Source organism: Oryctolagus cuniculus, chromosome 10 (assembly GCF_051225735.1).
Source record: "Oryctolagus cuniculus isolate XC-2025 breed Fujian yellow rabbit chromosome 10, ASM5122573v1, whole genome shotgun sequence".
Classification (NCBI taxonomy): Eukaryota; Metazoa; Chordata; class Mammalia; order Lagomorpha; family Leporidae; genus Oryctolagus; species Oryctolagus cuniculus.
The window spans coordinates 27,190,548-27,208,289 of record NC_142876.1 but is presented as its reverse complement, the minus strand read 5'-3'; the positions used below and the strand labels follow the sequence as shown (position 1 = coordinate 27,208,289).

The 17,742-nt window shown below is 45.0% G+C and overlaps 1 long non-coding RNA gene across 8 annotated transcripts in view; it reads left to right on the top strand.

Annotated features, from left to right (window-relative positions):
* LOC127492378 (uncharacterized) overlaps positions 1-17,742 on the top strand; it is a 169,628-nt gene that overhangs the window by 100,466 nt on the left and 51,420 nt on the right. For 7 of the 8 annotated variants that reach the window (XR_016214539.1, XR_016214535.1, XR_016214537.1 and 4 more), the window contains 2 exons: positions 9,216-9,325; positions 14,355-14,507. This is a non-coding gene — a long non-coding RNA (uncharacterized LOC127492378). Of the gene's footprint in view, positions 1-9,215; positions 9,326-14,354; positions 14,508-16,728; positions 16,887-17,742 lie in introns of those variants that run through there. The other variant, XR_016214534.1, reaches the window with a different exon arrangement.

The window sequence follows — 17,742 nt, the reverse complement described above, 5'->3', positions numbered from 1 at the left end:
GTGCAGGGGCCCAAACACTTAGGCCATATTCTACTGCTTTTCTCAGGTACACTGGCAGGGAGCAAAATTGGAAGTGGAGCAGCCGGGACATGAACTGGCACCCATTTGAGATGTTGGTGTTGCAGGCAAAGACTTTACCTGCTATATCACAGTGCCAGCCCCTGGGTATTGGATTTTGTTCATCATTCCTCTTCCCTAAGAGATCAGGCCCCAGACTGCCTGAAGATGAGTCAGGGGACCAGTGACGAAGTTTTCACTTAAAAAGACTTTTCAAGACCCTGGGTTAACCCAAAGGACTTATTAAGCAGAGGCTGTTATTTAAAATTTTCTTAGTAACTGAGAAATGGAGTAGCAGGTGGACCTGTTAGGTTTGCCAGTAACACCATGGGCAGTGTAAGTAACAGGCAAATCACTAACTCGGACTACAGACAAGGTGCCCAGACTTAATCATTTTTATCCCCACCGCTGGGTAAACCTGGCAGTGTAAATGCCTTCACCTCTGGCTTGAAGAGCTGCTCTGAAATGCAAAGTTGGACTCAACCAGCAAAGGAAAAGAAACTGTCATGGTCTCATTTCTCTTTTAGAGTAATGATATGCCAATTTCTCAATAAATTACATGAAGGTGAACGAGAAGAATAAGTCTTTGAGCTTTCTCATTTATATCCACAATTAAATATTTCTTCTCATATCTTATGCTGGCCATAGAGCTTTGCATAGAAGATTTAATTTCCTGCTGTTGCAGGCATTAAGATGGATGGGATCTTGGCTCCTCCTTCCATTCTCCCTGCAACCAGAAGCCTTCTATGTGGCCTTAGGGAGAGTCCTTGGTTTCCAAGTGAACTGTTTCCACCATGCAGAGCAAATAGGTGCCTGCCTGGTGGGAACAATTGCAAATGCTGAGCTTGAGGGATCTGGCAGTCACGCCCTCTGGGTGACGAATGTCTTTTACGCAGATAAATGGACTTACAAATTGTGAGTTTAATTACTGCAGCCTTGCAAAGTTTTGAGCCAGTGATTCTTTTCTCAACAAATTAGAGTCCTTAAATAATTCTATGGGAAGATGACTTCTTCACTCTGGCTTTTGGACATTTCTGTGACATATTTCTAGAACTCAGCTGGGTGTCATTAACAATTTGGTACAGTGACTCTGGTCACACTGTCATCTCTACACATCTTTTAGGAGTGGCTTCTGTACTTCTACCACTGAAGAATAAATTTCCTTTCAGTAGTTACTTTCCCGCCCCCCTAACCCTGCCTTAGAATTTGAGAAAGAGTTCCTCTAGATTTCTGAACAGCCAGCACCTTTGTCCAGAAAGGAGGAAAGGAAGGGGGTGGTCCCCAGCCCCACCCTGATACTGGGTCTGAAATGGAGAATTCAGTGAGGATGCACCATCCACTGGAATCTCCAACCACTCTTCACCCGTACATCATCTGGGCCGGCATCTACAAGGACCCAAGCTCATGTTTGTAAAAATTACATGCTTTCTCTTCTAATTTTTGTTCATTTTCTCTGTTTTGCTAATGTCTTTCTTTCCCCTCAAGTGAGAGCCGGCTTAGCAGACTTTCGATCCATTGAAAATCTCTGCTAATTGGCATTTCTCTGCTTTGCCAGCAGAATGATAACATATTCCTAATGAGATTCCAGAGGCTTGGCAAGATCTTGAAGGGTCTCATGAATTCTCAAAATATGATTGACTTCTGCACAGTATAATTTCAGTGTCAGGTATATTTTATGGTTTTCTGATTCACTGCAAATGGGATATCTGTCTGTGCAATAGAACTTTCTATTTGCCAGAGTATTTTAAGTAGAATCCAATATTCTTAGAAGAAATGGAAAACAGCATTTTTTCAATTTAGAAGCTCTTGATGGCAGGGGAGGAGTCAAGTCTAATCATTTTTATTTCTGGTGCACTTAGTAGGTACTCAGAGGGTGCTTGTTGGTTAATTGTGAAGTGAAGGGGTAAGGGTAGCTGTAGGATTGACAAAGGATTATCTGCTAAGCAGGCCTGAATTGCAGACTTGACTTTTTTTTTTTTTTTCAGTCTGAAGGTTCAGATAGACAGGATTAGAACAGGTTGCAAAAACCTGCAAGTCAGGAAAACACACAGGGTGCAGAGTAGACAAAAGATCTGAATCCAGGGCTTCAAGGCATAGAGAGCCATTCTAGAAGGTGGGAGTACTTAGGAAGACTCTGGGCCATGCAGCTCTCCACTGTGTTTGGATGACTGTGGCATCACTGTCTGCCACCTGCAGTCATGTGGGACCAAAGAAGCCGGGCTTCTGAGACCCTAATGGAATGATGAGGTGATGGCTGGCTGCTGAGAGCAGAGCAAGAAAGCCAGTTGGTTCAGTTCCTTTGTGATGGATTCTGATGTGGCAGCCCGAGTGGTCACGGGATGGTCTATCCTGATGGTTGAGAGGCCAAATGCAAACCCTTGTCTTTGTTGCTGTCTTTCTAGTCTGCTTTCATAGGCAACACTGAAAGTGCCATTTGATTCCAGGCTAGGAGATTATCCCTTATCTGAGTGTTGTATCTATGTCTGTATCTCCCTTAACTGATGTCAAGTAACACTGATATCTACTATTCTCACTGGGTCAAGACACCTGCATATCAGAGAGGGAATGAGGAAGAGTTCATCATCCATTTTTCACATACAAAGGGAGTTCAAAAAGTTCCTGGAAAATGAAATTAAAAGATGTTTATTTTGGGGCCGGCGCTATAGCACAGTGGGTTAATGCCCTGGCCTGAAGCGCTGGCATCCCATATGGGCGCTGATTCAAGACCTGGCTGCTCTACTTCCAATCCAGCTCTCTGCTGTGGCCTGGGATAGCAGTAGAAGATGACCCAGTCCTTGGGCCCCTGCACCCGTGTGGGAGACCAGGAAGAAGCTCCTGGCTCCTGGCTTTGGATCAGCACAGCTCCGGCTGTTTGCAGCCAACTGGGGAGTAAACCAGTGGATGGAAGACCTCTCCCTCTCTCTCTCTGCCTCTCCTCTCTCTGTGTAACTCTTTCAACTAAATAAATCTTTAAAAAAAAGATGTTTATTTCCGTGTAAAGCATTTTTGAATTTAATGCATTTTTCATAATATGTATTCTCCATGAAATTTTGAAGACCCTCGTGCACAGTTGATCCCAAAATGAATGTATTATTTCCATGAGTTTGCAGGTTGACCAGAAACTCTTTTGCTGGTCTCTCGTGTGGCTGTGTTTAGTGAGTAGGTGGCTCAGTTCCCCTTCTCTCTCTCTCTCCTCAGCCTCAGGGATCCTCCATGGGCTCCATCTTTTTAGCAGGAGAACCTATACTCTCCTTACCACATGCCAGCTGGTTTCCCAAAATGCAAAGGGAGAAACCACCTGGACAGAGCCTTAGCTTAGGACTGGTCTTGTGTAAATTATACCACCTTTAATTTTACTGAGTAAGACACGGTACCAAACCAGAGTCAAGAGTTGAGAGTCCTTCTTTTTGGTGGGTGGTACAGCCCATAATCTGTAACCATCTTGAATCTGTCACAGCTACTTTCAAAAAAGTTGCTGATTGTCAGCCAAGGAGAGAAATATATAAACGCTTATCTTGTAGATTGTGGTGAAGATTAAATGAGATTGATGCAAATACAGCTTTTAGGGCAGGTCAATGGATTGCTGGATAGCTCCTGATTAAGGGATCAACGCTCATGGGCAAAGACTGCTGTCAGGAATCTCTAATGCAGGGGTTCAGCATCTTGCTGCTGACTGTGCTTTTGTTATCCCCTAATGGGGATTAACTGAGTCAATATATGTAAACTGCTTAGAAGAATGCCTAGGACATGAATGTTAGCTGTTATTATCATCATCACTACTATTACTGAATGGCCATGATTCCTAAAATCAAAACAAAACAATTTGCATGCAACCCGCCTTCTTGTTTGTGAACAACTTTCTTCCCATTTTAGTTCATTTTGGCCCCTGTGTAACATAACCTTAGGGGTGTTAATAGTCTTAGAGATCGCTTAGATCAGTTTCTTCATCTTGCACAAAGAGATATAAAGCCAAATACGGGCAAGTGACTTGTCCAGGTTTTGCAGCTAGTTTCAGAGTTTATAGCAGATTTCTAGTCTCCATGCCTCTAACTAACAGCTCTCTTCACTCTAGAGAGAGAGAGAGAGAGAGAGAGAAAGAGAGAGAGTGTGTGTGTGTCATGTGTGTGTGTAATAGAGGTATTTTCCATTGCTGGTTCATTCCCCAAATGCCTGCAGCCATTGGAGCTGGGCCAAACAGAAGCCAGGAGCCCAGAACTCTATCCATGTCTCCTCTATGGGTGGCAGGGATCCAAGTACTTGAGCCATCATCTCCTGCTTCTCTGGCAGGAAGCTAGACCAGAAGCAGAGGAAATGGAACTTGAACCAGGCCCTCCAGTATGGATGTGGGCAATGTCCCAATGTCCACCCCTTCGCTCCCCTCTTAAGTGTAGGCTGCTCTAACTCAGTGGCCTGTAAAATTAAGAGATGGGAATACAAAGCTTTACCTGGAAGGTATAAAATCTCAAAGAAATGGTTCAGTTTTATGTAGCAGTCATGTGTGCTGGAAGAGAGAGAAAAGAGTTGTAAAGATACAAGATGGAGAAGAATTGGCTTTAGGACAAGAAGGTTAGATGTGGCAGATAAGTACAGAGTGAAGAAAGAGTACTAAGTGATTTGCGATGGTTTAAGGACAGCTTTTATTAACCCTAAGTGCTGGGATGTCATTGGGTGAAATTGGTTTAGTAGTAATAGGAAACCAATTGAAGCTTCAAAGAAAAAGCAGTCGAGGTGAAAACAAATTATGTGAGTAGGATTAAGGGTCAAGGAAGACCTTTCTGAAACAGGTTTATTTTGGCTAAGACCTAATGGAGAAGGGGTGAGCCTTATAAAAAGGGTGGGGCATGTGAGTTGCATCCAAGGAAGCAATGCTGGAAATGGCCTTAAAAGCATCTAAAAGAGAACTAGTGGGGCAGGATGACAAGGAGAGAGTGTTTCCGGAGGTCACTTCACGGATGGCCCGATCCAGGACTGAGAGATTCTTTCTCCCCTTCCGCTGACTGCTCTTCATCTTCCTTGTCTTCTCATTCAGCTCCAATTACATTCTTGTCCCAAAGCCTTCTGGGACCTCAGGAGTTTTTACTCTCCCCCCTACTCCATCCAAAATATGCTCCATATTCCGCACAGAGGTCCAGGGACTTCTGGGAACTCACAGATTTAGCCCTGGGAAGACAGCTGAGGTCTCAGGAGAGTGTTTTTTATTTTTTTCAATATTTCTTTATTTACTTATTTGAAAGAATTAGAATGAGAGAGAGAGAGAGCGAGAGAAAATCTTTTATGCGGTTCACTCCCCAAGTGGCCACAACAACCAGGGTTGAGCCACGCTGAAGCAAGGAACTGCATTTGGGTCTCCCACATGAGTGGCAGGAGTCCAAGCACTTGTGCCATTTTCCACTGCTTCCCCAGATGCATTAGCAGGGAGCTGGATCAGAACAGAGAGGCTGGGACTTGAACCAGTGCTCATTTGGGATGCCGGCACGGCATGTGGCAGCTTAAGCTGCTATGCCACAGCTGGGCTCCCAAGAGACTGTTTTAATTTCAATGCTCAGTTTAAAAATAATAATAAGCCTAGGTTATCATCTGAATGCAACGGCTTGAGTTTCATTTTAAGGTCTCAGTGCCTCAGAGGTGCTTTCTGAAGGCCAAAGGTGTCCAGACAAACCACACAACCCAGGTTTTGAGGAAGCTTGACCAGAGAACAGTGGAGGGAAAACAAAACAGTTGAAGACCATACACCAGTCTGAGGACCTCCACGACCTGGCCTTGTGAGCAGAGTGGTTTTGTGATTTGTTTCTGAATATGGACCAACTTGAACAGTTACTACTAATGCGTGGGTTTGTAAAGAGACCAGGGAGATCTTTCTTATAATTTTGTGCTTCCTATTAAGTTAATTGGTCTATCAAAATAGTGTATCACTGGCTAAAAATGAATTCATTAAGAGGAAGCACCATAATAATGAGAAAGAACTCACTGCCTCAAATGATGACTCATCGTTCTCAAAATCACAAGATTCGTTTTGGTAACACGTGACCTAGGAGATACTCGGATTCATCTTTTCACAATTAGGTCCAATAGTATCAATCAAGTTCATGTAAAACATTAACAACTCTCACACAAAATAAATGTTATTTTTAATTTTTTTGGTATTTTTTATTTGTAATTTTAAAGTTTTTGTGATTTTATAGTAAGAGATGTGAGTATAAGGATTTCAGCTTCCTGTTTGCATAGACTTAAGTAACATTATAATAACATATAGTTCAAGTCGAGAACAGAAAACATTTTTTAAAAGGGGCCCATACACAATTCAGTTTTGAGAAATACTGATTTACAAAATTCATATTGATACCTTTTTGAATTTCTAGTGTTACTGAGGGATGGTTCCATCTTCCTCCCCTACCCCCACCTCAACCCCCCGTATGTTGAAGCCCTAACTCCAGATGTTATGGTCTTTGGAGATGAGGCCTTTGGGAGGTAATTGGAATTAGATTAGACCATGCAGGTGGAGCCTGAATTATAGGATTAGTGGCTTTATAAGAAGAGAAATTCAGAGAATTCTCTCTCTCCACCATCTGCAAACCAAGGACGGGAACCCTCAAGGAGGAACGAAATTTGCTGTTGATCTTGATCTTGGATTTGCCAGCCTCCAGAACCGTGAGAAATAAATTCCCGTTGTTTACAGCACCCATCCATGGTATTTTGTTATGGCAGCACATGCTGACCAAGATGACTAACTACTTCTTGCATGGTTAAGTAATCTCTGCGTGTGTACCACCTCTGCAGAGAGTGGGGCTTTCCCAGGTGAAGGTCAAGCCTATGAATTTTCTGAGAATTCGCAGGTCCAATGGCAGGCCCAATAAATACTTGACAAGCATACTTTTTTTTTATCCCTGTACTTCTGATGCTGTGGCGCCTGAAGCCTTGCTGATTCTGGAGAAACTCCTCCTCCCGGCATGCGCTAGTTCCTAGAGATAACAAATGCTGACTGGTGAGCATGCCTTCGACTCATGGATTCCCCAGGCCAGACCCTCCTCACCTTCCCGCTGCACACCTCCTCTGATGACTGTCACACTGAAGGCTGCTATCCACCTGTCCCAGTCACCATAGGGCTTGCTACCAGACAACTAGAGATGACCCTGGAACCTACAGACCACTGAAATCATTTGAGTCAGCCTCTCCTGGGTCTGCTTGTCCTGTCTCAGTTGCTCCTACCATGGAGACCACAATGAAGAGGTTTGCGCTGGTACTGCCCCAGGGGGGATCCAGTGGCACCTGCCTCCTCCTGCTCACAGGTTTGTGAGTCACAAAGGTCTCTTCAGTAGAATTCTCTGATCTGTTGGCCTCACCATACCTGAATGCACATATATGCCTTTTTTAAGTGAAATTTTATTAAGTTATCTTCATTTGTTTATTTGAAAGACAGAGAGATATTCCATCCACTGGTCCATTCCCCAGATGCCTGCAACAGGCAGGATTGGGGCAGACTGAAGCCCAGAGCCTGGGACTCTGTTGAGTTATCTCACATGACTGGCAGGGACCCAAGTAAGTTAGATATCATCTGCTGCCCCCCACAGTGCACATTAGCAGGAAGCTGGATCAAAAGTGAATGAGTAGGGCCGGTGCTGTGGTGTAGTAGGTTAAGCCTCTACCTGCAGTGCTGGCATCCCGTATGGGTGCCAGTTCGAGTCTCGGCTGCTCCACTTCCCATCCAGCTCTCTGCTACTGGTCTGGGAAAGCAGTGGAAGATGACCCAAGCGCCTGGGCCCCTGCACCCACATGGGAGGCCTGGAGAAAGCTCCTGGCTCCTGGCTTCAGCCTGGCCCAGTACAGGCTGTTGCAGCCACCTGGGGAGTGAACAGGTGGACTGAAAATCTCTCGTCTTTCACTTTCTGTAACTCTGCCTCTCAAATAAATAAATAAATAAATAAATCTTTAAAAAAAAGTGAAGAAGTAGCCAAGCTGGGGCCAGGCCCTCCCATATGGGATGTGGGCCTCCCAAGTGGCAACTGCACTGCTGTGCCAAATGCCTGCTCCTAAAAATCTGTATTTTAAAACATCATGTTGTTCTAGACTCTTCATACAAACACGTTGTGACCCACCCACCACCAGAGAGAATGCCAGTTGTTAGTGGTGTTACATGTGTGCTTGTTTGTGTATCTCTACCATGCGGAGGTAAGCTCTTTCAGGGCTGTAGGATTGAGTGTTGAGTCTGTGCTGAGCCATCTGTGTTTCCAGCACTGCACATGAGCGGGTTTTTGTTTCTCAGTTTTTACAATTATGCTCTGAGGTTGATATAGCAGCTTTATCCTGAGATCTGTGCATTCCCCAATGTCACATCCTACCCTAATCGAGAATTCCGGTTGCAACCAGCAATTTGGTGTTCCCTGAGGTGTTCCCTGCCACACTGGGCTCTGTTTGGGTCCTGGCTCAGGACTCTCCACAGCCCTCGCCTCTCCCAGAAGCTGGCTTTGGCCTCATGAGTCTGTGATGACCTCCCTCTTCCTTGGGGTCAAGCATTCTCTCCAGTTCTGAACTCCTCGTTGATACTTCCCGTCGAAGATTATTTGTCTTTTTTGTTGCAAGGTTTTGCAAGTCTTTATTGATTTCCAAAATGCTCTCTTCTTTTCCCTCCCCATGGTGCCTCCCATTCCCAGCCAGGGCAGCTCCATCCTAACAGGGTCCAGGACTTGAAATGCATGAGTCTAGGTGAAAACAAGTTGATTGCACAGGAAGCATCTTAAAGTTTTTATTTTCAAAACTCTCATTGAAAAATTGTCCTGGGCCGGCGTGTGGTTTAGTGGGTAAAGCCGCTGCCTGCAGTGCCGGCATTCCTGTATGGATGCCGGTTTGAGACCCGGCTGCTCCACTTCTGATCCAGCTCTCTGCTATGGCCTGGGAAAGCAGCAGAAGATGGCCCAAGTCCTTGGGCCCTTGCACCTGTGTGGGAGACCCGGAAGAAGTTCCTGGCTTCAGATGGGCACAGCTCCAGCCGTGTGGCCAATTGGGGAGTGAACCAGCTGATGGAACCCCCCCCCCCTCTCTCTCTGTAACTCTGACTTTCAAATAAATAAATAAATAAATCTTCAGAAGAAAAGAAAAATTGTCCTACAGGCTCCTCTGGTCACTGATCATTCTGATCTGTGTTTATGCTTTTGAATTTTCAGATCCTGCTAGAGTTCACAGAGGAGATTCACAAGTGTACAAGTATTTGTCAGCAACAAGAGCCTCTCCAGATCAAGATCACTGTCAGTAATGCCATCCATCATCTTCCTAGGTGTGTGTCTCCATTAAGACTTCCCCCGGGGGCAGCAGGCTCATCACCCCAGCAATCCAGAAACTTCCAGCTGTGCTTGGGCAGCCCTGACGTCTCCTACAGTTTGTGGTGAAGGGTGGCCAGACATGAGCTGTGTTGATGCCAAATTCCAGAGCAGGCAGCCTACAGCACAAACCAGATTCTCCCGGGATGAATTTCCGTGGTGTTCAGAGGTTGTCACAAAAAGATTAATTATGATGCAAATCGAATCCATCACTCTGCTTAAAACCCATAGCTCCCTGTGACACAGGAGTCAGCCTGGCTTTCTTTTTAGTCTTTTAAAAAAAGATTAAATCTTATGTTGAGGTCGTTGTAGGTACATGTGCAAGTCTCCCCAGTGGTGACTGTAAAATTAGAGCTCAGTGGCACAACTAGGGAGTAGCTTCCCGCAGCAAGGTTGGGGCAGGGTCCTTCAGCTGAAACGTGGTGCCACCTCTGTGCAGCCAGGGGGAAGTAGACATCCGGGGCTCCCTCGTGGCCTCTGTTAACACCCAAGGCATGTTCGCCCCTCATGGTTCCTGGGTGGAGATGGAGTTCTGACTCTGCAGGTGGTCTCCACTGACCAAGTAGAGGGTGGACTTCACTGTTGCCTGATGTGGATGGAAATCCCAGCTCCTCACTGGCCTCTCGCACACCACACAATATGGCATTTGTGGCACCTTATCATAGCATGGTGAGGGTGGAATCCGGTGTTCAATGGCATGGGTGGGAATGAGGCCAGAATTGTGTTTTTTTTTTTTTTTTTTCCTGTGCTGTTGGGCTGGACTAGAGTGATTATTGTCTTAAAGTTGGTCTTTCTGCCCCTTTCCTCATCTTTTGGTTCAGGAGAGGAGGCTTTTGTTGGGGTTTTTCCTGTCGTATCCACTGGCATCTCTAGGTTGCCAGGTTCATCAGCAGCATGTCTGGGATACATGAGGCCATAAGAAAATCCAGAGAACTTATTGCTGTGTTGTGTTTTGGGTCCCAAGGTCCCTCTTCAGTCTGCTTTTCTTCTTCACCTTTCAGATTTTTATTGATAATGTCCGGGGGTTTGGGGTGACTTAGCTGGAGGAATAGGAAAAGCACATCTACTCCATCGTTTGGGAGGAGAAGTTCCCAGCTTCGATTTTCTTTCTGAATGTGAAATACCATGATCTGGTCCTCGCTGACCTTTCTGCCACTGTCATTATGCTTTGCTTCATGCCTGAGAAACTGAAAATACAAATGGATAATGACCAGACCATACTTATAGATAGAACTTTGACCTACAGCTTGCAGCAACCTGCCAGGAAATCAACCCCTTATCTCCAATAAGCAACCCAGGAGGCCAGCTTGCTCTAAGTCCGGCTTAGTGGAAGCCAGATCACTAGCAGTTGTGTTAATCCAAAAAAGCTAGACCATAACTTCTGTTCCAGCCAGCCCCAAATGGCCAGAACTTGTTGCATAACTGTGAGTTTCCCTGACTGTTGTCTCTGTTACATCATAGCCTCAACTGGAGGAATCCAAATATGCACCCCACGCTGCTGTGGCAGGCTCCACATGAGTACACTTGCCCCGTTGTAGGGCTCTGATGTGTCCCAGGCTTCATTTCCATCCCCAGGCCTCTGAGGGCAGGGAGGTCAGTGCAGAACCAAGAGAGGGCACAGCCAGCTTCCTAGCATTCTCTGGGTGGGAGTGTGAAAACTGACGTTTTTGGACCAACCCTTATAAGTTTCTCTATCAGTAGATCTGGGGTAGGCCCAAGATTTTGCAGTTTTTAAAAGATACGTATTTTTAGTTTTATTTTTATAAAACTCATGGATTTATTTATTTATATATTTATTTGATAGAAAGAGACAGGGAGAGACAGAAAGAGTTCTCATCGGCTGCTTTCCTCCCCCAATTCCTGCAGGAACTGGGGCTGGGAACTTAGTCCAGGTCTCCTACATGGATGATGGGGATCCAACCACTTGAGCTGTACCTGCTGCCTCTCAGGGTGGGACCAGAGCCAGAATTGAACCCAGGCACTCTGATATAGGATGTGGGCATCTTAACTGCCAGGCCAAACATTTGCCCAAATTTGTAAGACAAAAAGCTTACTTGTTTCTGATGCAGCTGATCCATTTTGAGAAATTGCCCTAGAACTTTGCATTGTGTTTGGTGCTCTATCATTCTTTATTGATGAGATGTATTGAATAGAACTTTCACATGAAATGGCACAGAGTTGGCATTGTGGTACAGTGGGTAAGCTACTGCTTGGAATGCCTGCGTCCCATATCAAAGTGCCATTTCAAGTCCTAGTTACTCCACAACCAAGCCAGCTCCTTGCTAAAGAACCTAGGAAAGCAGTGGCTTGGGCCCCTGCCCACCCATGTGGGAGATCAGGAAGGAATTCCTGGCTCCTGGCTTCAACCTGGACAAGAACAGGCTGTTGCAGCCTTTTAGGCAGTGAACCAGCCAGTAGAAGATAAATTCCCTCTCTTTCTGTTGCTCTGCATTTCAAATCAATCAGTCATAAAAAATTACATGAAATGGTAAGCCCTCACCTCTTTCTTCCCATTGTCACCTTACCCCCAGCCCCAATGATGGCTATTATTTTGTACCCATCCTTTTAAAACCTAGTACCCTTTCCCTCTGTCCCTAAAATGATGTATTTATTTTCTTCCCCAATGAGAACTTTCTTTCCCACATGTGATGCTGTGTTATAGTTAAAAAAAAAGTATATGAATTTATCTGACCTTCACCCTTGGTTCTTGACATTGAGCTTCTAAAGCCTAGGTACTTCCCTGAGTGGTGGGAGTGACCCGTGGGTATTATGCAGTGCTCTGAAGCTCCTTGCCACTTCCTGAGAGGTGAAAGCACCCGTGGTTCTGTTGAGTGAATGTTTGTGAGCCCCTGGATAACGTCAGGGTGTGGGCTGGAAAGACCAAGCCGTGATTAGCAGCTTGAAGCTTTCAGGCCCTTCAACCCCATCCCCTAGAGAGAAGGAGGCTGGGGACTGAGCTCGCAATCCATTGGGCCCGTGTCATGAGGCTTCCATAAAAATCCCTCAACCACAGGGTTTAGGGAACTGCTGGGTTGGTGGATACATCTGCACATAGGAAGGGGGTGCCCCCCAGCTCCATGAAAACCTCGCCCCTTCTGGAGGTACCCCAAAGATCTCTTCATTTGGCTGTGCATTTGTATGCTTTGTAATATCCCTTGTAGTAAACCAGCAAAAGTAAATATGTGTTTCTGTCGGCTCCATGAGATGTTCCTACAAATTACTGAACGAGGAAGGGGTATTATAACGTGCGATTTATAGCTGGTTGGTCAGAAGTATGGGTGGTCCGGATTTGCAGTGGGGATCTGAACTTGGGAGACTTATAAGTCTTGTAAGACTGAGCCTTTAACTTGGGGGGAGGTCTGTATTAAGTCCAGATAGTTACTGTTAGAATTAGACTGAATTATAGGACACTGAGTTGGCATCTGGAAAGTTGGAGAATTGGTTGGGAAAGTTGGGAAAACTACATATGCATTTGGGGTCTAAAGTGTTGGGTGTAGCACAATGTGTGTATTTGTTTTTGATGTGTTACATATGATTATTCAGCAGGCAATCGAATAAATTTGGAGACACCGAAACCATGTTTTGTTTTGGGTACAGTCATCTTTCCTTATCCAAATTTTCACTTCTCATGGTTTCAGTTACCTGTCAATTACAGTCTAAAAATATTAATATTTTTATTAATTGACTCTTGGAATAGAAAGAGAGTATAATCACACAACTTTAATTATAAGTTCTTATAATTATTCTATTTTATTATTTTTAATCTCTTAATATGCTTAATTTATAAATTAAATTTTATCATAAATATGCACGGATAGGAAAAACATAGTAGATATAGGATTCAGTGCTATCCTTGCATTCAGGCAACCACTGGGGGTGTTGGAATCAATACAGGGCAACTATCTTTTACTTTTTAATTTAGTATTTTATTTTTAATAAAGTAAATAAATTTTAGGTATTCTACTTGATAAATTTTACCTTCATGCACATCTGTGTATATTCAAATCATGAAAGAGGGGCAGTGTTGTGGTATAGGGGGTAATGAAAACCTGCAGTGCTGGCATCCCATATGGGCGCTGGTTCATGTTCCAGCTGCTCCATTTCTGATTCAGCTTCCTGCTAAAGTGCCTGGAGAAAGCAGTGGAAGATGGCTTGGGCTCCTACCGCCCACCTGGGAGACCAAGACGGAGCTCCAGGCTCTTGGCTGTGGCCTGGCCCAATGCTGGCAGTTGTGACCATCTGGGGAGGGAACCAACAGATGGAAGATCTCTCTCTCTCTTTCTCTCTGTAACTCTGACTTTAAAAGTCAGAGTTTTAAAGTCAGAGTTACACAGAGAGAGAAGGAGAGGCAAAGAGAGAGAGAGAGGTCTTCCATCCGCTGGTTCATTCCCCAGTTGGCTGCACCAGCCAGAGCTGCGCTGCCAATCCGAAGCCAGGAGCCAGGAGCTTCTTCTGGGTCCCCCATGCAGGTGCAGGGGCCAAGGAATTGGGCCGCCTTCCACTGCTTTCCCAGGCCATAGCAGAGTGGAGATCAGAAGTGGAGCAGCTGGGACTAGAACCGGCACCCACACGAGATGCTGGCACTGTAGGAGGCGGCCTCACTCGCTGTGCCACAGCGCCAGCCCCAATGAATCTTTTAATAAAAATCACGAAGGACCAGCACTAACAGGCTCTCTGATGACCCCTCTTTTTAAGATCTACTCTTTTAAGTTAACCACTATTCTGCCTTCTAACACTATAGATGCATTTTACCTTTTTTTAAATTTGCTATAAATGAAATAATATGGGTAGATTCATATCTGATTTGTTGTGCCCAACCTTATGCATATGAGATTTATATATGGCACTGTATTCAGTAATAGGTGTCTTCTTTTTTATTATAATGTGTATTCTATTTAATGAATATAAAACAATCAAATGTTGGTTTGTAGTTGCTTTCATATTTGGAGATGTTTCCACATGTTGACTAGATTTCTTTAATTCCAGTGTTGTCTAGAGGAGCACACACGTGCCAGTTCCTAGGGCTGTGTGATGATAAGAGTTGTCACCGGGTTATTAGCTGTTGGAGATGCTGCAGCTGAACAAGGTGCAGCTGAACAAGGCAAGAGGAACCCAAGCCTGGGAGACCTATCCACGGATGTGAGTATCTGCAGGTAACATGCAGAGAGGGGTGAGAGGCGCAGGGCTGAAAGTAGATGGGAAGGAATCCCATGGAAGCTGGTTACCTCATGGGCATTCATTTGTATGGAAGAGCTTGGGGCTCCTTTTGGGGCTGGGTCCTCGGAGGTTTTGATCATGCTGAACAGTGATGCTTGCTCCTGTCCTCGTCTCTACACTGGCAGTCACCAAATCTGTCTGATCAGTTTACCTGTTTCAACTTTCTCTCGAGCACCAGAACCCCGTTTCCATCATTTTGCTGGACACTCACACCTGCACATCCATGGATACTTCAAATTCTGTCTGTCCTGAATCATGATTATTATCTACTCAGAGGCCGGATTTCTGAGAAACGTCTTTGACTCTTCCTCTCTGAGCTGAATCCTACTGATTCTGCTTATCATCTCCAGACCATGCCCATGCAATATAATGAAAGGCAGAGAGAGAGAGAGAGAGAGAGAGAGAGAGAGAGAGATCTCCTCCATCCTCTGGTTCACTCCCCAAATAGCTGCAGTGCCTGGGGCTGGGCCATGCTGAAGCCAGGAGCCCAGAATTTCATCCAGGTCTCCCACATGGGTAGTAGTACTTGGGCCATCTTCCACTGCTATCCAAGGGGCATTAGCAGGGAGCTGGACTGGGACCAGAGCAGCAGGGACTCAGAACAGCACTCCAATGTGTGAGGCCAGCCTTGCAGACGGTGGCTTAACCCACTGCACCACAACACTGGCTGCTGGGCTGTTCTTTCTAAAAGCTGAGCACTGACAAATTTGATTCCTTTCTGGAGAAGCAGATACCCCTACCAATCTTTTTCATATAGGTGGTGGAAGTTGTGCGAGATCTGGGGCAAAGGCCCTGGGACTCTTCCCTTCATATCACACGGCTGAGGGTCCTCCCAGACTCCATTGGGGCCCCTGTCGGAGACCAGACTTTATTCCCCATGATAAGTACTCCCCCCCCCCGCCCCCACCGTGTGCCTTGAGCCTTTGGTGGGAATGACAAATGCGCTCTGTTGGAATATGCCTCCTTCTATTCTCAAACATTTTGATCTTTGGCACACGAGTCTTGTTCATCAAACTGGGAGGATGCTATCTATTGTACAGGTGTTTTGTAGGAATACATGAAAAGATGTATACAACAGCTTCTTATAAACTATAAATACTATTAGTTATTACTGATTTATACTTCTTCCTTTTCCTTTTAATACACAGATCCTCTTCCCCTCTTAATTTCATCCTTCCTTTTCACTCTTCTCTTGTATCTCCCCTTCCTCTCTTCTATGTTTTACATGTATGTTTGTTTCTTTTCCCCTCTTGGGACCGAGAGTCATGTTCAAAAGCAAGTTTAGCTCCATTTGATCCTCCTTAGGTTCTGACCCCTGAAATCATATCAAAAGCCCCCAAACCATCCCCTGACCTTAGCAATGCTGGCATTTATGTCATTTCTTCAAACTTCTCTTCAGGGCATTAACAGCTACTTAAGCCTGGGAAGAGTTCTCCAATATGCGTGATCTCTCTGTGGTTGGACTTGTTCAAAAGACTTCCTGTGTCACATTGTCAACTTGTTAACCTTTGGGCCTGAAAAAAAAAGGGGGGGGTAATATCAAAGCAGTAATATTTTTAGCCGTTTTCCACTGAAGGGTGCATCAATCATAGAAATGCCTGACTCCTGTTTGGTTACTGCACCAACAATTGAGTCTAACTTTCTGAGTGAGAGGGAGATAATGGTTTCTTGGGGTAATAAAGCTGTCAGGAGGAGGGAGACTTTCATCTAACTCAATAAAAAATGTGAAAGCGTTGGGTGGCAGTGCAAGGACATTGAGGCGATGGCAACATCTGGAGAATCTAGATACCTACACGGTCTTGTGATTTATATCCCTGAGAGAAATACGCCGGGCTGGGAGCCTAGAGACCCCGGTTCTAGTCTCATCCCCACTGCTGATGTACCGAGTGCCCTTGGGCAAGTTTCCCGACCTTTATTTGCTTGTTTTTATTCATTCAGTAGGCAAGGCTAAGAATAATATTGGTATTAATCCATTTGTTACCCAAAGGGAGTTTTTAATTTATCTCTCTTTTGCTAGATAAATGAGGCACTGTTTTTGAAGCTGGCTAATAAATTCAAGGTCTTATTTTCATCATTGTATATCATTTTATATATACATATACACAAACACACACACAAAGAGCTTTAATTTATTTTTTGTTAGGAATTCATCAGATTTGAGGTACCAAGAAGTTCCATGTTAAGGCCATGCGGAGTTTAAAGAGAAACGAGGTGTAGCTCAGAGAAATTGATACTTGCAGAATAAGAACTTCCAGAACCTATGACTGCTTAATCCCGGACCCATGGGACAAGAGAGAACTTTTGCAGGTAAAATCAAAGGGCCCTGAAAAATATTTAATTCTTTCTAGGTGGATGGGTTCACACATTCATCGTGAGTGGCAGTGACGTGTCCACAGCCCAGATGGGGGCGTCTCACAGCATGGTGGAGCTGGACAGGGTCGGGGCTCAGCTCGGCTCTCTGCTCTGTGCAGTGTTGTCGGGTCAGCATCCTTTAGCTCAGTGCTCTTGGGCTCATTATCTGTAGCACTTGTTTCCAATTATATTCCCTCTCTGAGATTGCTTTCTTTCACTCTAATTTAACTTCTAAGGGATGGAGTGTCCTGTGGTTAAACATTCATTAATTCATTTATTCATGCCAAAAATGTTGAGTGCCCATGAGATGTCAGTCAGCATGATGGCTTCAGAGACAGAGTGATGAGCACGCTGATGAGGCTCCTGCCTGCAGTCCTGCCTCGGGGTTTGGGGGGTGGACAGAGATCAGAGCATGGGCATGTGAATATCTGATAGCAGTGGTCCAAAGCATGGAGAAGAAAAAGCCCAGGAGCTTGGACGTGGTGACTGTCCTGGGACTGATTTCACCTGACACCATTGCCGCTCCCAGGTCTTGACAGACAGACCCCATCTGTGCTATCCATCTCCCTCCCTTGAGACGGTGTGCATCTTATTTATTTATTTTTGTTTATTTTTGCCCTTTCATGTTTAACCATGGTAAAACTTATGCAATATAAAATTTGCCATCATAGGAGTGGGCACTTAGCCTAGCACGTAAGATGTCTGCGCTTGAAATACGTGGGTTTGACACCTGGCTGTGGCTCCTGACCCCAGCCTCCTGCTAATGTAGACCCTGGGAGGCAGCAGTGATGGCTCAAATAACTGG